We start from the raw sequence: 23,401 nt of genomic DNA, 5'->3' as shown, positions 1-23,401 counted from the left end.
TTGTGATGAATTTGACAGACTCATTTACATTGAAGCAGATGCGAGCTAAATGTCTGCTCCAGAAAGGTACAGTTTACAATAAGTGGTGGAGGAGCCCTAACGCAATCCGAAGAATTATCCACAGCCACAGTCCGACATTCAGGTTGTGATTGTAGTTTTAAACAAACTCAGCACGCCTTCCGAATGCTAATCCAAAAGCCAAATATAGTTCATCCAAAAATGTGTACAGAGTAGAAAGCCAACACCCAGGAGGAGCAGGAAAAGCTCTCCTTGCTTAGGGTTATGAGCACAAGGGCTTCTGCGACAGCCTCTCTCCTCACCAATCAATAGCCAGGATATTGGTGACCACCTGGTGAGCTGCCGCTGTCAAAGGCATTTCCATCTCTCCAAGGTGAGCTTTTTAATGCAATTTATTGCCTTATATGGGTCTACACATAGTTTGGGGTCTTAGATATCTTATTATAAAATAATATACCATTCCTCCAAGAAATTACCCAGGCCTTTGCCCTTGGAGTGAATTTGGCTAAGAAACCTTGCCCTGGCTGGTTAGGAGAGTGGGAATTAGGTGCTCACATGCCACACAGCTTAACTCAGAGCTCTGATCTGTGCCTGGGAACTCAAACTGTAGAGGACATTAGGACACAAACGGTGTTCAGGTCTGAGCTCAGGAATGCAGGTTGGGGCAAACCTTAGACCCTTTCCTTTCCCTTCCACCCTCACTTCCCTCTCTGGCCACTTTTGTATTCTCTCATCTTATCCTCACCAACATTATCCCACTTTATTAAATTAGAGAAAGGAGTTTAGTCATTTCCAGGTAGGCAGGCAGGATTTCTTGGTCCGCGCCCTATTATTGCCCTGAGCATTTACTGATGGAAATGGAAGTGATTCAGTCTTCTCTCACAGCACAGAGGCGCGGTATGATCTATGAGCCTTTGAGTGCTGCTAAATGATTTACATACAATTGGTATCAGGGAGTCCTGCTATCATCTTCCCACTTCCTTTATGAACTTCCATCCTAGCAGTATTTTCAGCTAATGAGCTAGTATATTTTCTGTAACTACAGTAATAATTTTTTTTTAAAACAGCTGCCATCTATTCAATACTGACGGTAAGCTAGGCACTCTGCTAACGGTTTTATAGACATTAATCCTTTTAATCTTCATAGTAACCATAGCATAGAGGTACTATTTCTATCACTACCTTATAAGTGGGAACTATAAGTTAGAGAAATTGTGTCACTTGCCCAAAATGAAGCCAGCTGGTAAAGGAACCAAGATTTAAGCCTAGGGCTCTTCCACTTTACAATCTAAGCTCTTCACTATCACGCTGTATGGGTCCTCTAAGGCTGGGGGCAGGAGAAGAAACAAGTGAACTGTATTTGTTGCCACACTGCCTTGGGTCACCTTTTCCTTACACTCAGGTATGTAATCATAATAGGCAGTAGAGGGGAAACATAATAAAGTCTTATTTTAATGCGGACATCCTACCTGTCATCTGCACATTTTCTATATTTCTTTCTTATGTGTAAGAAATGAGAAAGGAAGAAACCTAGCATCAGAAGTGGTAGCAGCCCGACTTCCCTCTTCCTGGATAATGGGGAATTTGACCTTTCTGAAAAGAGGATCTTTCAAGCTTGACCAATAAAAGCCCCATCAGAAACACCTCATCAAGCACACGTTGAAAGAGACCAATTGAGTTCAGCCTCTCATTTGGAATTCATCTTCTGACCTTCTGCTGGGAACAACAGTAAAGATAATACAAATCACTCTCTCAGCTTCTACCTCCATTTTTAACCTGAACTAACCTATCAACAATGTACAGAGCATCTGTCATATGCATTGGGATTAGAGCAGTCATTGGGTAGCAATCATGGAAGAATTAAACAGTCTGTCTTTAATGAATACATGTTCCCCACAGCTTGGCACTTGGGAGCTGGTTTCATCTATTGATGACATACAGTATAGAACAGTTGGTTTCTGATTCCAGAACCCACTATATTCAAAACAACATTTTTTAGAAATTAGCAGATTAGAGACTCAGGATTTCCTTTGACTAATCAGGGTTCTGGCTCCAGGAATGGAGAAAGGACATTCCAAAGACAACTCAATGTTTAGCTTTTAAATGAGTATCGCAGTAGCTGGAAATCTTCCAGGGAAAACTAAAATCTTTGGGAGAAGGGAAAGGGAATCGTCTTGATTCTCGTCGGCTGATTTAGTTTAAACTCCATATCATATCAGGAATTTTTGTCCTTAGCAAACATGTTTTAGAATCAGACAGATCTGGTGCAAGCCCTGATTTCCCACACTTACTATCTCTAACTTGGGCACGTTTTTTAACCTGAGTAGCCGTCTCCATCTATAAAATGGGTTGTGAGAACAGAACGCATCTTCTATGTAAAAGACCAGCACAGAATGAGAACTCACTACATGGCAACTTAAAAAAACTGACATTCACACTGCATTTTTCCAGTCAACCAGTTTGAAAACAAGATGCCAAAAGATGCAACGGCCTGTGCAAGATAAGGCCGCACAATAAAGACTCACCACCAAAACCCTGGCAGATTTTACTAAGGGAAGGAGGAGGCATTTCTTTCCGAGGAATTTCACCCATCTCACACTCCCCATGGACCTGAATGGGGAAACCCATTTGAGACACCAATGGATGAAGATCGAAAACTTGCTCTTAACTGTGGCAGAGTAAGAATTCACCAAGATAATCAACAATAACTGGCTCAGAGAAAAAGCCTTTTGAATTCAAACCCAGCTAATTGGCGGAAAAGAGCAGGTCAGACAAAGGGAGCCGGGTTCCATGTGGAACTGGAATCTGAGTTCCACTTAACCCAGATTCATTAAACAACTTAAACCAAATGACTTGAACCATGGAGATCGCTTACATCCAGATCTCTGGATCAAATAACTTCTTCCCAAAATAAAGCCGGTGGGAAACTTTCAAGTAGAGTTTGATAATCTCAAAACAAAACATTAATGGCAATTGTGACATGTTTTATCCCAGCTGTCAATCGTCTTGTGGACTTGGCATGGGGAGAATCACCAAAACTTGCCCAAATTAAGTTTCATTATTAGGGATGTATAATTGATTTCCTAATGAAACTGAGATACCCACAAGTAACATAATGAAGGTTAAGGAAAAAAGCAAAAGCACTAAAAACTCCATTCTGAGTCTTATTGATTAGAGTCAGATAAAACAAAAATGTAAACCAGATCTCAGTATACAAGTCAAAAGAAATAAAATGGGGGAGGAGAAAGGGGAAGAATAAGGAACAAAATGAGCCAAAGAGACAATTGCCAAGTTCTCACAGCATCTACAGAGAAGGGGAGGAGCAAACATAGAAGCTGACAGGAAAAGATTCAAGAAGGAAAGTGTGGGAAAATGTGAAAGTGCCTTGAGGAGGAGCCAAGTTTTAGTGGGTGGGAGAGATGAAATGATAACATCTGTTGCCGCCTAAGCTCTGAAGGGAAGAATCAAGAGTCTCCTGAAGACCTTTGAAGAAAGGAGAGGGCTCCCGAAAATGGGGCAGAGGTCACGCCGTGTGAGCTTCAGGTGGGAAGAGCCTCACTCATCACAGCAGTGGGCTACAGACTGTAGTTGTGAACAACAACATAATAATAAAGGCTTGTCTCACCCCTGCATAGAGTTTTTTTTTTTTTTCCTTCTGAGGTAATCTGTGTGGAGAATAACTCCCACATATTTCTTTCACAGCTGCTCTTATCCATGGGCAAGTAACATGAATGGGTTAACCTGGTCACAGCAATAGAACATGGATGGGGTGACTGAGAGGTAGTGGGGCCCCCCTCAGCTGAGTTAGCTAGGTTGTGGCAGCTGGAAGCCTGGAGATGTGATATGCAGCTCAGCTGGCCCATCTGTTGTCTGAGGGCTCTGGTGACCTGTCTTCCCCTGAGATTCAAGAGATTACCACACACTGGCAGCTTCCCATACTTCTCAGCTCCCTAAGACAGTCACGTGCCCCAGTAAAGTCTCCCAAAGCAGGGCTATGAACCTCATCTTATTCTAAGCAACCTCTTGCCCATTCCTCACCCTTCTTTTCATTTCCCTTTTCACTTGGGTGAAAGGAAACAATTCCAGGTTTTGGTATTTGAAAAGACACTTCTAACTGCCAGCTTGACACCTCCACCTGGATATCTCCTATTAAAGACATCAAACATGAACTCATGATCCTCCCCTACCCGGCTCTAAAGCAATCCTCCTCCACCTGAAGTGTCCCCCTTTCACTGGATGGCAATGGCATCTTCTTCAGTCCCTTCTCTTTCACTGGCACCCCGCATCCGGTCCATCAGCAAACACTACCAGTTCACCACCAGAATATACCCAGACTCTCAGCACTTCACAGCACCTCCATTATCTCTCACCAGGAGAGTTGCTGTAGCCTCCTAACAGGTCCCTGTGTTTCTGCCCTTGTCCTCCGTCCTGTGACATGGTGGGCCAACTGACACAGGTCATGGCGCCTCTCTACTCAGACCTTCCAGTGATGTCTAGTCGCAGCTGGAGTAAAAGCGAACGTTCTTACCGTGACCGAAAGGGCACTACACACTCTGACCCCCAGTGCCTCTCTTTAGCTATTTCTACTGTCCCCTTTCCTCACTCCAGGCCACCCACTGGCCCCCTTTCACTCTTCCAAATATACTAAGTATACCTACAGTTCCTAGATTTAGTAAATAAAAAACTGGACAGTGTGATTTTTTAGTACAAGTGTCCCCCAAGTATTTTATGGCACATAATTCTATTTAAAACATAGGTGTTGGGGCGCTTGGGTGGCTCAGTGGGTTCAGCCTCTGCCTTCAGCTCAGGTCATGATCTCAGGGTCCTGGGATCGAGCCCCGCATCGGGCTTTCTGCTCGGTGGGGAGCCTGCTTCCCTCTCTCTCTGCCTGCCTCTCTGCCTACTTGTGATCTCTCTCTGTCAAATAAATTGGTGAAATCTTAAAAAAAAAAAAAAAAAAGAAAAGAAAGGTAGGGTTGTTCATCTGAAATTCATACTTCCTGTATTTTCTCTGGTGAGCCCAGGGACACCCCCACCTCGAGCCCTTTGTACTACTTGTCCCCGCTGCCTGGAACACCCTTCCTCTGAGATTTCTGTGGCTCCCTCTTTCACCTACTTCAGTCTTTCACTCAGACATCACCTTGGGGAGGCTGGCCCCAGTCACATTAGAAACCATACTCTGGTTCTTCCTATCCCCTTTTTCCTCTTTATTTTTCTCTAAAACATAATTTACATAATTTACTCCACCAACTGAAATGTAAAATCAATGAGGGCAAGGTGGGTGTTTTTTGTTTGTTTGTTTTTCTGCGTGGATCACTGCTCTGTCTCTAGCACCTAGAACAGTACCTGACACCTAGTAGACCATTGATGAATGTTTGTTGAATGAATGAACAAACCTCTTAAAGCTGTTCATAATAAAGCAGCCGACAACAAATTGCCACTGATTCAAGGATTTTTATACTCCACCTTCCATCCATGTTGAGATTCCTAAAGAAGCCCACCCCATCCGTTTCCAACAGTGCCACCCCAGAATGAGTCACCTTTCTCAGCTACCCACAAAACAGATTGTCTTGTTTGATACCGATTTTAAAGAAAATGCCAAACGTCATAAAATATAGATAATGCATTAACTTACTTTGCTGTGCTTTACAGCTTACAAAACACCTTCACCTCGTGAACTCCTTTGAAAGGCCTTAAATACAAGAGAATCAGATTCATAAAGACCAATTATGTTCACAAGAGGAAAATTTGGTTTTCATCATAGCAATTACATTTGCAGACAGTACTCAATCCAACCCAAAATAATTCAGCCCAATTTCTGCCGTACTCCCCCTGCTGAAAATGTTCTCTTTCGAATCCCGTTGAAACTGTTAATGCTGTGACAAATAACTTATGGAAATATTATTTGCAGTAGATAACACCTTGACTTTGTATGTATGTATATGTCATATATGTGGTTGTGTGTTTGTGGTTTTAAGAAATTAATAACCTGCATCACCTCTCCTGAATAATGCTAGCCCAATTAATCATTAAACATGTGAAGGTTTTATGATCATCAAAGTCTCTTAGGTGTTTACATGAGAGCATGAGAAAAGTATCCATTGCTATATCTTTCAGAATGAGCAATGTGCAGCTGCTCTTAATTTTCAACTGGAGGGGGAAAAGGCATTGAGGCACATCTCTGATTCGCATACCCCCAAACCATTCTCCTTGAGTGTTTCTGAACAAGCTAGCGGACACAGTTGTGTCTTAGCCTTCCTGCGGTGGTGGTTCCTAGCCTCAGCTACACATTCAAGTCACGTGGAGAGTGTTAACAATCACTTACTGATCCTTCAATCCTACCCCAGAGAATCTAATTGATCTGGCCAGGAGCCTGGATCCTGGGAGTTTGAAAAGCTCCCTAGGTGAATCTAGGAAAAAGCCAAGTTTGAGAACTACAATTTCAAGTTTCCCAAAAATTGCACGGTGGAAAGAAGCCCTTTTTGGTTTTCAGTGAGACACCACATTTCCAGATTTCAAAAGCTCATCTCCAGATTATAGTGAAGTAAATGAGTTTGAAGGAGTGGGGGAAAGCTGCTCTGATTTTATCTAAAATCAATGTGTACTGTTTGAGGGAAAAAAAAAAAAATTATCCAGGCTTTAATATAAACAAGAGAAGTTTCAGTTCAGCAGCCCTGGGAAACTCCCCAATTTAACGTAGCCTTTCAACGACTCTCACGTGCATTAACTGTGGCAGCAGAAATAACTGACAATGTGCTCTTTATTCACACCAAACACGCCAGTGGACTTCAAAAGAAAATCAACATTTACGGTTTAATTACTGTTTATTCCCTGTATTCAAATCAGCTTTCTTTGGCTGCCCCCTTCTAAATACTCAGAAGGGGATTTAATCATCTGATCTAATTCTTCCAAAGAATAGAAAGTTATCATTATGACAGCACAATGAAAAAAATCATTAAACAAATAAATGAGAAAGAAACTGTATGAAGCGTTACCACATTGGGTATTTTTTAAAGCCTCTGTAAGATAAAACAGTTCATTTTTTGAAAGATAGTAATGTAGGGGTTAAAGCCTGATTTCTCTTTTTTTAAAGATTTTCATTTCTTTATGAGAGAGAGAGAGGTGGGGAATGGGCAGAGGGAGAGGGAGCAGCAGGCTCCCAGCTGAGCAGGGAGTCCTATGTGAGACTCGATCCCAAGACCCTGGATCATGACCTGAGCCAAAGGCAGACGCTTAACTGACTGAGCCATCCAGGCAACCTTTTTTTTTAAAGATTTTATTTATTTATTTGAGAGAGAGAGAGAGAGAGAAACAACTTGACTCCTCTTTCTTAACTGAGTTTCAACTTATTATGTCTATGCTAACAAAATGAAATGCATCAATAAAAAATATTAGTGCTTAAACTCAATGTGGTACCATCTACACCAGTGCTATCCAATAGAAATATAATGGAAGCCACTTATGTAATGCGAATTTCCTGGCAGATATATTAAAAAGTAAATAAACAAAACAAAAAAGTAAACAGGGACAGGTGAAATTAACTTTTATAATTTATTTAGCTTTAACCAAATATAGTCAAAATCCTATTATTTCAATTAAATCATATCAAAAATCATCAGTAAAATTCTCTACACTTTTTGTACTAAAAAATAGAGAATCCCGTATGTATTTTAAATGTACAGCATGTCTCAGTGCAGGCTAGCCCCATTTCAGAGCTCAATAGCCCCATGTGAGTAGGTACTAGAGAGGGTAGGTCTCTAGCCAACACAATAGCCTGAAAATTAAAGTGAGTATTTTCCCTTTTGGTCTTTACTTTTTGGCAAAGCACCTTTAGTTGTGCTAAACAGAATGTGGGCTTGGTGACAAATGACCCATGCTGAGTACTTTCTACCCTTTAAATTTTTTGCGCAGCTTTGCTAGAAATGGAAGCTCCAGTTTGGCCCTTTTCTGCACTAGTATAATTCATGTTTGCTTTTCATTAGGCAAAAAGAATGATTCTGACTCAGCCTGGTTCTTAGTTACCCCTGAAAACTGATAGCACTTCTTTCCAACATATGACCTATCCATGTAGACACAGTTGTTTTAACACTATCTTTCCCCTGGTTAGTAGCATTTGTTGAATATACTGGAATGGTTCTCTCTACTTTTGTTAGCTGTCATATACTGGGATTTTGCAATTTTATTACAATATCCTGACAACATAGCCTCTTAAACAGTCCGAGGGACTACCATTGTAGACAATGCTTTTACAACTTAATGTTTTTACAATAAGTTAAGCTTAATCTTAACTTTCAATGACCTAGGCAACAGGACTTGTTCAAATTTAACCCAGGTCAACTTCCCATAATATCTAGAAGAGATCCAGGCAATCTTTACCTAGGCCTCTCTCCACACACTCTTTGAAGTTACATTATTTCTTAATCACCCTTCAGCCATTGGTAAATACACTGCCTTCTCCAAATCAAACAAAAGCTTTCCATGTTCTCCAGCTAGTAGATGATGTCAGAAGAAAAAAGTGAAGGTAACATTTATATTTATGCCACAAGTCAACGCATTGTGACCCTCGCCTCAGGCTTCAGGGAAAACAGATCAGAAAACTAGCGAAGGCACAATTTGTCACAAGAATGGATTTCAAGAATTCAGCTATCAGTTTTGTCATTTACCGAGATCACTGGAGTGTAGTCATTGTGCACTGTGCAAATATAATTTGCCTTCTTTGCAATGGCTTCATTTTTTTCCATGCACAAAGCTTTGCATTTTAAAGAATCTTTGCACATAGCAGAGCCCTGAGAAGAGGGTTGAAGAATTCTGAAGGCTCAAGGACATATTTTTCCATCTTTTCTCAAGAATACAGTCTCACCACTGGAAAGGACTTATATTTTGACATACACAATGCACACGAAACCAGAATAAGAATCTGCCATGGATGCCTATTACTTATACACCAAACCTGAACTCCCTCCAAAGTCTGACCTCATACAACCCATCATTCTGTCTCACTACTTGCTTTCATATAATCTTCCCTCCAATCAGGATGGTTTCTCTACTACCCCTCACCTAATCCCTTCGCTCCATTCACCACTCCCCCTACCATCACATACATAGTCCTGCCTGCATGCCATTACCCATTGTTTTCCATATACCCGGAATACCCTCACTGCTCAGGTGAACTCATAAGTATCAGCGAAGGTGTTCACTTTATATCTTATCACTTCTAGGCTTGGGTTTGTGAGGCTAAAATTCATAAGACCCGTTTGTCCCCCATCACAGTAACCATTGCCTGGCTTGACACTGTAATCTAATTAGCTAGGATTCGTGCAGGAATGTTTCACTGAAGTAGAAGAGGCACTTTTTATTCTCAATCGCTCTGTATAAAGAAAGGGGATATTTATTCAAGGAAAGGCTAGCTGCATACACATGTAATTTTTTAAGGAAATGTCTGGGGTTTTTAAATTGTAATAAGATACATTAACACAAAATGTATCATTTTAACTGTGTCTAACGGTTCAGTTCAGTGGCATTAAGTACAGTCATATTGAAACCATTACCACCATTCATCTCCAGAACATTCTCATGTCAAACTTTCTCATCTCAAACAGAAACTCTTGGGCGCCTGGGTGGCAGAGTCAGTTAAGCGTTGGACTCTTGGTTTCAGCTCAGGTAGTAATCTCAGGGTCTTGAGATGGAGCTCAAGACCGTTTGGGGCTCTGTGTCAGAGTCTGCTTGGGACTCAATCTCCCTCTCCCTCTGCCATCCCCCACCCTGGCCCCTTAAGTAAATAAATAAACCTTCCTTCTGTGTCTATGAATGTGACTGTCCTGGGTACCTCATATAAATGGGACCATATGTATTCGTCCTTCTGTCTCTGGTTCATTTCACTTAGCATACATCTCCAAGGTCCATCCATTTTATAGCATGTATCAGAATTTCCTTCCTTAAGGCTGAATAATATTCCATTGTGTGTATACACCACATTTTGTTTATCCGTCGATGAACAAACTATCAAAGAAAAGGGCTTACTTGCCCTTTGAAGCTTCTTAACCTCTGCTTCCCATCTCCCTCATGGCAAAGTAGAAGTCCCATAATTTATTAAAACACACACATGCACAAGTTTCCATAGCAGCTTGCTATTTAAAGTTCACAAATAGGTCTTTTGAACATTTGGAGACTATTTGATTTCCCAATCCCAGCTATCTCCTACCCTGATCAATCTTACATTTGTTAATGTAATGAACTGAATTCAGTTTTCAATCCCAGCTGCCCTGACTGCTTCTCACTCAGCTTGGGTATAGGACTGGATTTTCTGAAATCTCCTTTGCTGATGATAGAAATTAATTTTTTAAAGGCTATTTATTTGAGAGAGAGAGAGAGTTTAAGAGAGAGATCACAAACGGGGGTAAAGGACAGAGGGAGAAGCAGACTCCCCGCTGAGCAGGGAACCTGACACAGGGCTCAGTCCCAGTACCCTGGGATCATAACCTGAGCTGAAGGCAGACACTTAAGGACTGAGCTACCCAAGTGTCCCTAGAAATTAAACTCTTAAGTCACATGCAAAGAGACACTAACGTCCTATGGAGGGAGCTTTTCAGTACCTGCCCTGATCACTTCTCATTTATATTCATCCCTCCTTTAACTCATATCTTTGTGTCATTATCATTATTATTATTACTAGTACTTTAGGGCTTTCCATGGCATGCAGCATTAAATTCTATTCTGTATTATTATTTCCTTGATTTGTCTTTTCATTTTGTCTTCCCAGCTCCAGTATAAATGCTTCAAAGCACGTTCTGGATCTTGTTTCTTTTTATGCCCGGTCTATACCATAACACAGCACTCGTTTGTTGGCCCAAAGAAAATACCGTCTGACTCCTTAATTGCCTGAGGTTCACGGCGGCTCACACTGTGGGTTCTCAATAAAACATTAAGCAAGAATCTCTTTCTCCGTGGGCTCAAATGAATCATACTTGAATTTTACACTTTCTTCAGATATCCTGACTCACTAACTCAAATATCTAACCATCGATCTGACCACACTTAGTAACAAAGCAAGGGCACGGGTAAAGCATGCTTCTTGCTGTCTTACACCTTGGGTGTGCTGCATTCCTGAAATTACTTAAATAGATTTCACGCTGTCTTAGAAACGCCAGGCAACAAGCACCCAGCAAGTGGGCAGCCATGGACAGGGGAGGTACTTGAAGGTACAACAAGTCATTCTTCAGGGAGGGACCCAGTTGTGAGTGAGGAACAAGTTTTCGGTAAGTCCACTTCATGAGCAAGGAAAGAGGCCACAGATGCCAAAGCACAAAGACTTAAGTGAACTGAAATGGTGTCCACCTCCATGGCGTGATCTACCTGCCCTCGCTGGGTGGGGTGGGGGGGCATCGGAAGTGGAAAACTCTCCTTACTCGCAGGGAATGACGATGATAACAACAATGACAACAGGTGACAACAGCGATCATAGCAACTAATGAACACTGACTTTGTACCAACAATTCGCTAAGTCGCTTTTGTCAAACACCTCTGCAAGTCAGCTATTATAATATCTATTTTACATGTGAGGTCATTTCAATTAAACACCATAGCCACTTACTTATTTAATCCTAAATCCCCTGGACTCCAGAATCTGTGCCATATATTTTATCAGTCAGACTAAGCCTGAGGGGGCAGTGAGAATGTGCTCTAACTTATACTTTTCCTCGGAAAAAAGATTAGTGCTGATCTACTATCCCAGACCACTCTGCTTAATGGCCTGGTCTCCCAAAAGTTCATGTGAAGTACTATGAGAATACCACCTAACCATACCATAACTAGGGTATCATTCAAAGCATGTTTCTCTTACCTGGGACAAATGTTAAAGCAACCGGGTCACCAGGTAAACAAGCATTAACTGGGATGGCCCCAAGAAAACGAAGATCTACTTACATATTGGGTTTTGATAGCAACATGGCAAATTAAGCGGCCAACTCTTTGAAATATTAAAATATTTTTACAGTGAGGAGCGCCTGGGTGGCTCAGTGGGTTAAAGCCTCTGCCTTCAGCTCAGGTCATGATCCCAGGGTCCCGGGATGGAGCCCCGCATCGGGCTCTCTGCTCAGTGGGGAGCCTGCTTCCTCTTCTCTCTCTGCCTGCCTCTCTGCCTACCTGTGATCTCTGTCTGTCAAATAAGTAAATAAAATCTTTAAAAATATATATCTTTACAGTGAGGTCAACTGAACTATAATTTACATACAGTAAAAATTGACTTTATTTAGATATCCAGTTCTATGAATTTGGACAGTCATGACAAGCTGTCCAAGCTCTTTCAACTGCCATCATAGTCAAGACATGGAAGATTTCACTACAGAATTTCTAGTTAATGCTCTCCTGGACCCTATTATGTCCCTGTAGCATTGCTTTCTCCAAGTGTTATATTAAAGGAATTACATAATGTTGTTTACGAACTTGGCTTCTGTCAGTTAGTGTAAGACATTCGGGATGCATCCATGCTGTTTTGTGGATCAGGAGCCCACTCTCTTTTCTTGAGTGGTTTCCACAGGATAAATATGCTTCAATTTGTCACTATTCATCAATGGATAGACATTCGGTTGTTTCCAGTTTGGAGCACTTACGAATAAAGCTGCCTTGTAAACATTCATGTGAAGGTTTTTGCGTGGACATATGTCAACACTTGTGTAAATACCTAAGAGTAAAAATGTTGGATTATATGGTAAATATGAGTTTAATTTACAAGAAACTGCCAACAAGTTTTCCAAAGTGGTTGTCATTTTTTGCATTCCTGCCAGCAATGGATGATGTTCTATTAACCCCACAATATTTTAAAGATTTTATTTATTTATTTGAGAGAGAAAGCACCCACAGGGAGAGAAGCAGAGGGAGAAGCAGAGACTCCCATTTGAGCAGGGAACCCGATGTGGGGCTCGATCCCAAGGCCCTGGGATCATGACCTGAAGCTGAAGGCAGATGCTTAAGCCACCCAGGTGCCCCTACTTCGATATTCTTGACAGCATTTGGTATCTTCAACTTTGGTATCTCAGCGAGGTTTTAATTTTCATTTCCCTGATTATTCATGACATTGAATATCTTTTCATTTGCTTATCTGTCATATGTGTATTTTCATTGATGAAATGTCAGTTTAAGTCTTGAGCCCATTTTTTTATTGAACGACCTTATTTTTTGTTCTTTTATTGTTAAGTAGTGACAGCTTGTCACCTATTTTGGTTATCTGATGTGTTTTTAGAGGCTAAAAAAATGTCTGGGTGCAATCTACTTCACAACAGTGGATATACTTAACAGTACAAAAGTGTACACTTATAAAAATGGTTAAGGTGGTAAATTTTATGTCGTGTGTTTTTTATTTGAGAAGGAGCACTCTTTATTGGGGAGGGAGCATTGCACATGACCAACAAATGAAGGCAGCCTGGGGGGTTGCTCAAAAAGGTACGCAGGAGGGTTTGCTAAGAAAGATCAACGGGAATATGGGTTCCTCTGGGCAACTTCCCCAACCTCATCCCTTCACAGGGTTGGGACACCCCCGACTATTTCCTTGAAGGCAGCTGTGGTCCACTAGAGATACAGTCCTCAGGAGTATCTTCTTGGTTTTTACACAGAATATTTTCTTTAGATTTCTTGAAGTCTTTATTTGTTACTTTCATTCCACATTTTCTCAAAGCCATCAGACGAGCTTCTGGACAGATTGCCTCGACATCAGCACACAGAGGTCATCTTTAGCCATGATCAAGTCGTCCGGGGTCACACCATCATCCAGATCATCCTGCTTGTATGGATCTGAAAGATGCACTTCTTAGTCTTGTTATTAGGCAGGGGGAGCTCAATCTTCCCGTCAATATGGCCTGGTCTGATAAGTGCTGGATCCAAAGTTCCTATTCAGTTTGAGGCCATGATAATTTTCATGTCACCCCTTGAATCAAATCCAACCAACAGGTTCAACAGTTCCAACATTGGTCATTGAATTTCTCTCTCACCACCGGAATCTGAGTCACAACTTTTTGTTCCATTGGCATCAATTTCATCAATAAACACAATGAATGGTGCGTATTCTTCCACAACTTGAAAAAATTCCCAAACAAGTTTGGGCCCATCACCTCGGTAATTCTTAGTAAGTTCAGTGCCAGTCACTCTCAAGAAAGTGGCTAAGGTTTGGTTTGTTACTGTTTTGGCTAATAAGGTTTTACCTGTGCCAGAAGGACCACAGAGAATGACCTCCTTTGGGGTTTTATACACATCTCTTTATAATATTCAGGGTGAGTGAGAGAAAGCTCCACAGATACTTAATTTCCTGGATTTGGTTGTCCAACCCCCCGATATCAGCATAGGATTTCTGGGTCGTCTTTTCTACCTTCATCACTGTGACCAAGGGATCTGCTGCCACCCATGAGCACCCCTATGACAGCATGCTCCTTGTGGCTGAGCAAGACAGACTAATCTGTTTCCAACAGATACTTGTCTACAAAGGAAAGAATGCTGACATAGTGTTCTGAGCCTATAGACGTAAACACAATGGCATGACTGTCATCAATGATCTTTTCCAAAGTTCCTCCTGATATTGGGGTCCCCCTCAGATGGCACACCTTAGATCTTTCCTCCTCTTGCTTTTCTTCTAAAGTCTTCATTTGTTCCTGATTTCTAATGAATTCTTCCTCAATGAGAAGAGAGTCTTTAATTCTCACTTCAATAATTATAACCGGCACTGAATGTGAGGTGTCACCAGAGGCCGCTTGCAGGCAGCATCTGGTCCCTCTCTTTTTTTCTTCTTTTTTCCCCTCTGGTTGACACAGGGAGTTCACAGTTCTTCCAGCAGCAGTGGTTCAAGCAGCAGAAGCAAGATAGGTCAGAGAGTGGTGTTCATGGCCCTGGAGGTGGCAAGAGGATGACAAGGACAAAAAAAGGAAATACAAACCTCCTGCTATGTGTATTTTAACAACAATTTTTAAAAGTATAATGGCTGAATGGCAGTCTAGAAATCAGATTGTGCTTCTCCAGGAAACCATCCAAGAAGCCAACTGCTAATACTCCCTCCTGCACTAGATGTCTCTAATTCTAGTAAGGCCAGAGATCCTGTTCCAAGCCCAGGCAACATGAACCTAGGAGCCCTAGAAATCTGAGGATGATGAGGTACTTGGAAAATTCCTGATAAAAGGATCCTGAGATAGCCAAGATTATTGGTGCAAGCAGTGTGTGGTATCCAAGATTCTTGGGTGTGAGGCACCGTGAGTTATCCAAAACTTCTGCTTTCAAGAAGTTCACTTCTAGCTGGAATGACAAGCTAAATGGCTGTCTATTGAGGGGTGCTGGGCTTTTTAAAGTTTTGGATACTTGGGCCACACAAGAGACCGTGGTGGAACCAGAATCTCTGAGTCATTACATTTTAAACATGCTCTCCAGTTCATTCTTATATGCATTAAATGATTTAAATAATTACAAATATAAAAACAGAAGATCAGCTAAATCAAGGATCAGCAGACTTTTCTGTAAAAGGCCAGACAATGAGTATTTTAGGCTTTTTAGGCCACACAGTCTCAGTCTCCGTCATCTACACCAGCTACCTACTTTGTGGGACCCAGTAAAAAACTGTTCAAAAATTGTTCAAAAATTATTGACTTCAAGAGGGCCACAGCAGAGTATTAAATCAGCACAGAACCCTGCTGAGCCCGGGACTCCTTGCCACCACACAAGTCATGCCCCACGAAGCAGCCCCATCTGTAGCAATTCCAACTTGACAACTATGTGTCCGCCCCATCGGTAAGCAGAAGCAGCTGCAGACAAGTACACAAATGGGCAGGTGGTGGCGGGAGCTCAAGGGCTCTAGTCTGCCCACCCCTGAGCTAGATCATCTTTTAGCAGGAAGGCCTGCTCCCTGATGTTCAGAAAGCTAGTGAGAGCTAATAAAAATAGATAGATAGATAGATAGATAGATAGATAGATAGTCAAATGAAATTGCATATTTGCTGAATAAGTACCATTTCATTCACGGGTTAATTTAGCTAGGTAACTCTTCAAAGGAATTTATATTGATAGTCTTATTTAATAGGAGAGAAAGAACAGGTTGCACTGCATGTGGAAAGAAATAAGAGAGCTTAGACACCAAAAGGACATCCTGCGGTTCAGAATTTCTCTGATGCAAACCTTTTTCCTGGCTTATCTGTCATCTGCACACCATAATTCAGTTAAAGTCTCTTTCAAAAGAATCTGTAGTCTGTTAAATTGTACAAGATTATCCAAAAAAGTAAAGACGGTTTTTGTGTTTGAGTCAGAAACCAGATTATAGCAGCACAGGCTTTCCTATCAAAGTAACCTAATGATGATTTGGAGTTCAATTCAAATTGGAAAAAGAAATAGCAACTTCCAACTGGAAATACCTAATCAGCTTTTTCATGATGCAACCGTCCAACTATAGCATTACAGGCATCTTACTGTGTCTAACTTCATATCTTGGCTCCTACCATGTAGTATTTCCCTCAGCTCTCTCTCCACTAACAAAGTTAGAAACCATTTTTTTTTAAAACCAAGATGGTATATTTCAAAGTGATCACATTTATTAAAAAGCCTATAGCTCAGACACATGGGAGGTGCTCACAACATGTTTGCCATAGTCTAGGGATAAAATTACACAAAACTAATCATTAGAAGAAACATTATTAATTCATCAGAGGAAGGGGGGAAGAAGCCGCTGGCATTTTTTCCAGTCTTAATTGTCCTGGAGCCCATGGCCATGACTGTTTGAGGAAAACATATGCTGCACAGCTGCAAATGTAAACCTGATTACCTCTAAATTAATAACATGGAAGAGGCAGCACTTGCAGCTGTGAGAGAGAGGGAACCAAAAGGAACCCCAGTGCAATAGAATCTTCCCAACATTCGTAATGTTTGTTTTATCATAACCAGCTTTAAAGAATTAAAATAAAAATCCCTAAAAGGGGGGGGGCACAACAAAGCTAGAAAGTTTGCCACTGCCATTTCCTTGCTCTTGACCTGGCCCTTGGCGTCATTACCATCTGAGGTTCCATTGGTTTTCTTTCCTCAGCCGCTGGCTCTGAGGACTTTCCGGCACCCAAAGGGATCACAAAGGGAAGACTGCAAGTACCTTTCAGTGGCCAGGCAGCTAGCATTTCCAGTCTTTACACCGCATGTCAAACACGGGAAGTTGGAAACGAAAAATCACAGCTGTGAATTTCTGCTTAAGGTTCATTTTTCAAGAGCAAAACGAATGTACCATGTAATGGGGGGGGAACAGGGATGGAAAACTTGGGGCAAAGTGCACGTATACTTCCTCAGGGGACAGCATTTCTTTCAACATGCACTAAGAGGAAGAAAAAGAAAGACGTTTGTAGTAATTTCGAGTCCGAACGGTCTTGGGCTTGGTCTGAAATGAAGTCTAATGCATAAGTTATGAAGATCTATTAGTAAACTCATCAGTGAGACTTTCCTTACATTCAGGTTCAAGTAATGCTGGCATTCACCACCCTGTGTATGAATCTTCCAGGGATCTGAAAAACATATAGAGTCCCCATGCTTGACCTAGAAGCTATAACTCCATTTTTATTGGAGGTTCTAATAAACTCAAGGGAGACTGAATACTAACGGATTTGGTAGAGACTCTAAATGCTACTGGAAGAAAGAGAAGGGTAGTGGGTGAATTGACTGTAAGCAAATGATTTCCCCTCTCTGAGTTCAGACTGTTCATCTCTAACATGGATATACTAATGCTCACCTCACAGGATTGTTGTAAATGTGATTGTAAACATGTCTGGCATCTAATAGGCGCACCAGTGTTAGCTGAATCTGAGTCTGGAGCAAACATGTGGAGAGTCTGGTGGGGAGGAACATGGATCTCTTGGTGACTTCGGGAAGCAGAGCCCTGCCTCCCATCTTGATGCATCCTGGACCATTCCAGAAAAAAAATTATTGTGCTGACACTTTTAGGTCTTTTTGTTACCACAGTTTAAAATAATAATCCTAGGTAATCTAGTTAGAAAGCTGTGGGATAAAAGCAGGGCTCTAACAAAATGACATGCTGGGGATTAAAGAAAAAATAATAAAATAAGAACTTCCACCTATGGAGGACCATCAAATGCTTTCCATGGTGATGATGGTCACCATCGTCATCATAATGTTGATCATGTGCCAATCAGTGACTGCTCTGAGCACTTCATGTATATTGTGTATATTAACTAATTTTAATTCTCTGATCTCTGTTAGGTGAATTAGCTACATTATCCACATTTCACAGGTGGATAAACTGAGGCATAAAAGCATTTAAATAACTTGCCCAAGATTACATAACTGTAGGTAAGATCTCATTTGGCTCTTTCAACAGCTAAATCTAGGAGATGGGTCTTATCCTCATTTTGCAGATGAGAAACCAAGACTGAGAAGACCAAAGTATGTCTGAGGTCACACTGCCAGGAAGAGGGGCTGCTGTGCTTGGCACCCAAGACCTTCCAGAGCCTGTCCGTTCTCCCACTCCCCTGGAGGGTCCAGAAGTCAGCTGGGAGTCTTTGTGAGAACCCAAGAGTCTGGAGGGAAGACTTTATTTACATCTTACTGTCAGAGCTAATTATTCAGTGGGTTAATTTATCTCTTCATCTTCCACTAAACTTAGTACTACTTTTCTGTAAAATAAATAACAAGCTTGAGGGCGCCTGGGTGGCTCAGTGGGTTAAGCCGCTGCCTTCGGCTCAGGTCATGATCTCGGGGTCCTGGGATCGAGTCCCGCATCGGGCTCTCTGCTCAGAAGGGAGCCTGCTTCCCTCTCTCTCTCTCTGCCTGCCTCTCTGCCTACTTGTGATTTCTCTCTGTCAAATAAATAAATAAAATCTTTAAAAAAAAATAATAACAAGCTTGAATTTCACCAACCTGGTCAAATCCTACACATGTTACACCGTCGAGAGGTTCCAAGGCTTCTTATTTCCTTTCTCCTAGGGGAATGGCTATAATGAGACAGGAGCGCTCCTCAGGCAACAGATTAATACAGTGATCTGTTGATTAAGAAATCCTTAGAAACTACTTTATAGCAAATTATATGGTTTTTTTTATTTGAAGGAAATTGGTGCCAACACCACAAAAGGATATTATATAGAGTCAGGCAGGAGGTAAGTGTTCCCTGGGAGCTGCCCTCCCAAGGGAAAACTGACACCATACGAGGCCAAGTGGGAGGTCTGTCTTCCACTCTAGCCTCTTCCACTGCTCACTGTCCACCCATATTCACCCCCGTTGTCCTGTATTTAAATTAGATGGATTCGAGTCAGTCATTTTCAGGCACACTGATTACATACACAGAAACCTATTACACACAGTAACCTGAATGCTTTTCAACCCATTGTTTCAACAGCATTTGTATTTTATATTTTGTATTGTATTATATTTTATGTATATTTGTATTGTATTATATTTTATATTTTGTATTTTATATTTTATATATTATATTTATATTATTTGTCTATGTCTAACTTGGGGGCAAAAATCCATGGTTTGCTATTAACTGAATTTCATGCTCTCTGCTGACAGGTAGAGAACTAATTATCTGAAAATCTTCTGCAGACTCCTCTAGTAACATACACAAACACACACACACCACACACACATACACTACACACACATATCCATCCATCTATCTATCTATCAGTGAGTTCATCTGGAGCAGAGAATTGTGTCTTATTCAAGTTTTTAACACAGACCTGATCAAAGTTCCTGGCAAGTAGGAAATGTTCAATAAATATTTGTTGAGTAAATGAAATAATGAAATATTGAATAATCCTTATTCAATATTTATTTAATATGATTGAATGAATAAATGAAAGGGGAAGAAATGATAGACTAGAATCACATAATGCTGGTTTCTTGTTTCCTGAGTATTCTCAAGCACATGTGCACACACACACAAACACATGTGTTCAAATATTCACTAATACCACAAGCACACACACACGCACACACACACAGACCATCACCACTACCATCCACACCCGATTTCCCAAGGATTGGCTCAGAAACAGCTACCGGGGGACACCTGGATGGCTCAGTTGGTTCAGCATCTGCCTTTCAACTCAGGTTGTGATCCTGCAGTCCTGGAATTGAGTCCCATATTGGGCTCCTTGCTCAGTGGGAGTCTGCTTCTCCTTCTGCCTTCCCTGTTCTCTCTCTCTCTCTGGCAAATAAAATCTTTTTTAAAAAAGGAGGGTGGGGGGGTGGCGCCTGGGTGGCTCAGTGGTTAGGCCGCTGCCTTTGGCTCGGGTCATGATCTCAGGGTCCTGGGATCGAGCCCCACATCGGGCTCTCTGCTCAGCAGGGAGCCTGCTTCCTCCTCTCTCTCTGCCTGCCTTTCTGCCTGCTTGTGATCTCTCTATGTCAAATAAATAAATAAAGTCTTGAAAAAAAAAAAAAAAAGGAAGGTGGGGGAAGGAGGGGAAGAAATAGCTACAAGGGACCACAGCTTCAGGTAAGTGGTGACAAAAACCACTAGTCCTTGTGAGTAAGTCCTTCAGAGGCAGCCAGAATAGGAATCCACCCATCACTCCCTTTGCCAGTAGAAGCAGAGTAGGGCTCCTTCCCCCAACCCAACTGCTGCTCAAGACTCAGGCACAGACTTTGTGTTTTCACTGCTCTTAAATTCCCTCCAGTTAGTACTGAAAGTCTTGCTAACCCTTACTTCTATCATCCTAAATTAAATATGATTAGCGTCTCTCTTATCCTACCTCTGGTAATGGAGTCTCTAACAAGACGCTGTGGAAAAGCCACTGTTGTGGCATCCTTCACATTAAACCTAATGATGTCCCTCATCAATAACAAGAGCACCAGTAACCCGTGGTGCGTTTTAAGGCTCTGCTGGGTGCTACGGCTTCCCGGGCACGCTTCCTTCATTCCTCCCGGCAGAGAGGGACAGTACGACTGCTATGACTGCTTTTACTCTTATTTTTCCTTTTTTCCAGATGAAAAACTGAGTAATAGAGGCATGTTATCACCCAGGATCACACAGTGGAGGAGCTGGGACTGGAGTCCATGAACTCTAACAACAAAGTAAATGTTCTTACTACCGATATCCTAGTTATTTTGAATGTGCCATTCGTCTGGGAGACCGGAGTGAATACGGCAAAGATCCTGGTTTGAATCCTGATGGTACTACTGGGTGTTTTGGGCAAGTTTCTTGACCTCTCTGTTTCCTCATCAGTCAAGTTCAGAGAACAAAAACTAATGTACAGTTTATTGTGGGGATCAAAAGAGGTCTGAGACAGGAAGCATCTTACTACCACAGTCTGGCACCATGGATCAATGACTGCTTCCTTCAAGTTTCCCAGCCCACTGTGTTAGCCCTCATCCAATGATGATACGTCGGTGGAAAATGTATTAAACCCTCGATGTGTATCCCAAGAAAAATAAATCCCCTCGACCTGTGAGACAGATTGAATGACTTAAAAACAGAAACAAATCTTTCTAGCACAGGGGAGGCACAGGGCAAACAGTCTTTACAGACACTTGCAGAAACGTGGGGGTGAGCTATGAGTTTACTCTGCACAGACACAGCCCTCCCTGCTGGTTACCCACAGCCCACTGGGAGGTTTTATTTGACTGGGCGCCCCTGCACTTCTCAGTTAGAGTGGGCCCCTCAGCGGGAGAATCATCAAAGCCATTGACTCCTGCCAAACAAAATGTGTTGGCACGTGATGTATCACAAGCTAATGATTTTAGACTCTTTACAGACATGGGCTAAAACAGCAAATGTTTCCTGTTCGCTTATTAAAGAGCCCAGAAATTTTGCAGGTGTGTAAAGTGGCAGAGAAGAGTTTTATCTATACAGAAGCAGAGTCGAAAAAGATAATGTCAGATAGTAACATAGTTAAAACAGTTGATACCTAATACTTAGGTTTTGACTGATTGTTTACCTAAAAGTAAAGGGGTTGGGGGGGGAGGGGTAAGTTTGTTTGTTTGTTTGTTTGTTTATCCTTTTACCTTTAAGTTTTGTGGTTTTTTAAAAGATTTTATTTATTTATTTGATTAGGACAGAGAGATCACAAGTAGACAAAGAGGCAGGCAGAGAGAGGGGGTGGGAAGCAGGCTCCCCACTGAGCAGAGAGCCCAATGCGGGGCTTGATCCCAGGACCTGAGATCACGACCTGAGCTGAAGGCAGAGGCTTAACCCACTGAGCCACTCAGGTGCTCCTACCTCTAAGTTTTTAACCTAGCCTGTACAGCCAACTGTCCCAATTCTTAACATCATACAGAAGTTTAGAAACAGGCTTAATGCTTGCTGAAATACAATATCATTTCTTGGTGCAAATAGAGATCACTTATAAAATATGAGTGAATTTCAAGTAAACAAGTGAAACAGGAATGTCAGTCTACTCAAACCTCCTTTTTCTGGCTGAGATTCGTATTTTTTTTTTTTTTAAGATTTTATTTATTTGTTAGAGAGAGAGAGAGAGACAGAGCGTAAGCACAGGCAGAGTGGCAGGCTAGAAGCAGAGGGAGAAGCAGGCTCCCTGCCGAGCAAGGAGCCTGATGCGGGACTTGATCCCCAGGACTCTGGGATCATGACCTGAGCCGAAGGCAGCTGCCTAACCAACTGAGCCACCCAGGCATCCCTGAGATTCGTATTAACCAAACTGACATATAGCAGCACTCCACTGTATTAAGAGTCATGACTTGAAAAAACAAGTTTTATAATATAAGGGTGATCACAAAATAGGTGTATTAACAATATTTAATCCAATCTTCAGCATATGGTAAGCACTCACTGACCAGTCACTACTTTATAATATGTGTGGAAGTACTAAGAGAGTAATAACAATAGCAATATTTATCTCCTGTATGCCAAGCACGAAAATATATTTATTTATCATTTCAAAATGAGGCCTGTCCATGGATCAGGAATTATCAATCCCGTTGTGCAGATGAGAAAACAGGTCTGGTAAGCTTTCAAGTCTACTGAGTGATAGAGTGGCGTTTGGGCTCTTGGCATATCTAATGCCCAAGTGCACATTTGTCTTGCTCTGTGAGGCCAGGTTGTGCTGAGCAGGATTAACTGGGACATCAGCAAGGTCATGTGCGTCAAGACCATGAGCACCAGAAACCCACGTTGTGTGGACATCAAATGAGATCCAGTAACCTGACCATCTTGGCCTCCTCTTTCCCTTTCCCCGAGTCTCAGCCATCACTCTTCTTCCCAACGCCAGGATAATCTGGCTGAAACATGGAGCCCCCTGGGGAGGTGTGGAGGTGGGTTTAGACATGGCCGTGGGCAGCAGACATGCATGTTTGCTTGATTAAAGTCAGAATGCCCTAGCGTACGGGGTGCTATGAGTTGGCAAAAGCCAGGAGGGCATTTTTTCTCTTTGCCGAGTAGCTGATGTTCACATGTCCAAATCGCTCT

At 41.8% G+C, this 23,401-nt stretch overlaps 1 pseudogene; it reads right to left on the bottom strand.

Moving 5' to 3' along the window:
- Positions 1 to 13,372: 13,372 nt before the first annotated feature.
- Positions 13,373 to 18,954, bottom strand: LOC122891236 (annotated as a pseudogene).
- Positions 18,955 to 23,401: the final 4,447 nt, after the last annotated feature.

The sequence above is a fragment of the Neovison vison genome, chromosome 12 (genome assembly GCF_020171115.1).
Source record: "Neovison vison isolate M4711 chromosome 12, ASM_NN_V1, whole genome shotgun sequence".
NCBI lineage: Eukaryota > Metazoa > Chordata > Mammalia > Carnivora > Mustelidae > Neogale > Neogale vison.
Note: the sequence above shows the minus strand (reverse complement) of the source record. Positions and strands in the feature narration are given on the sequence as shown.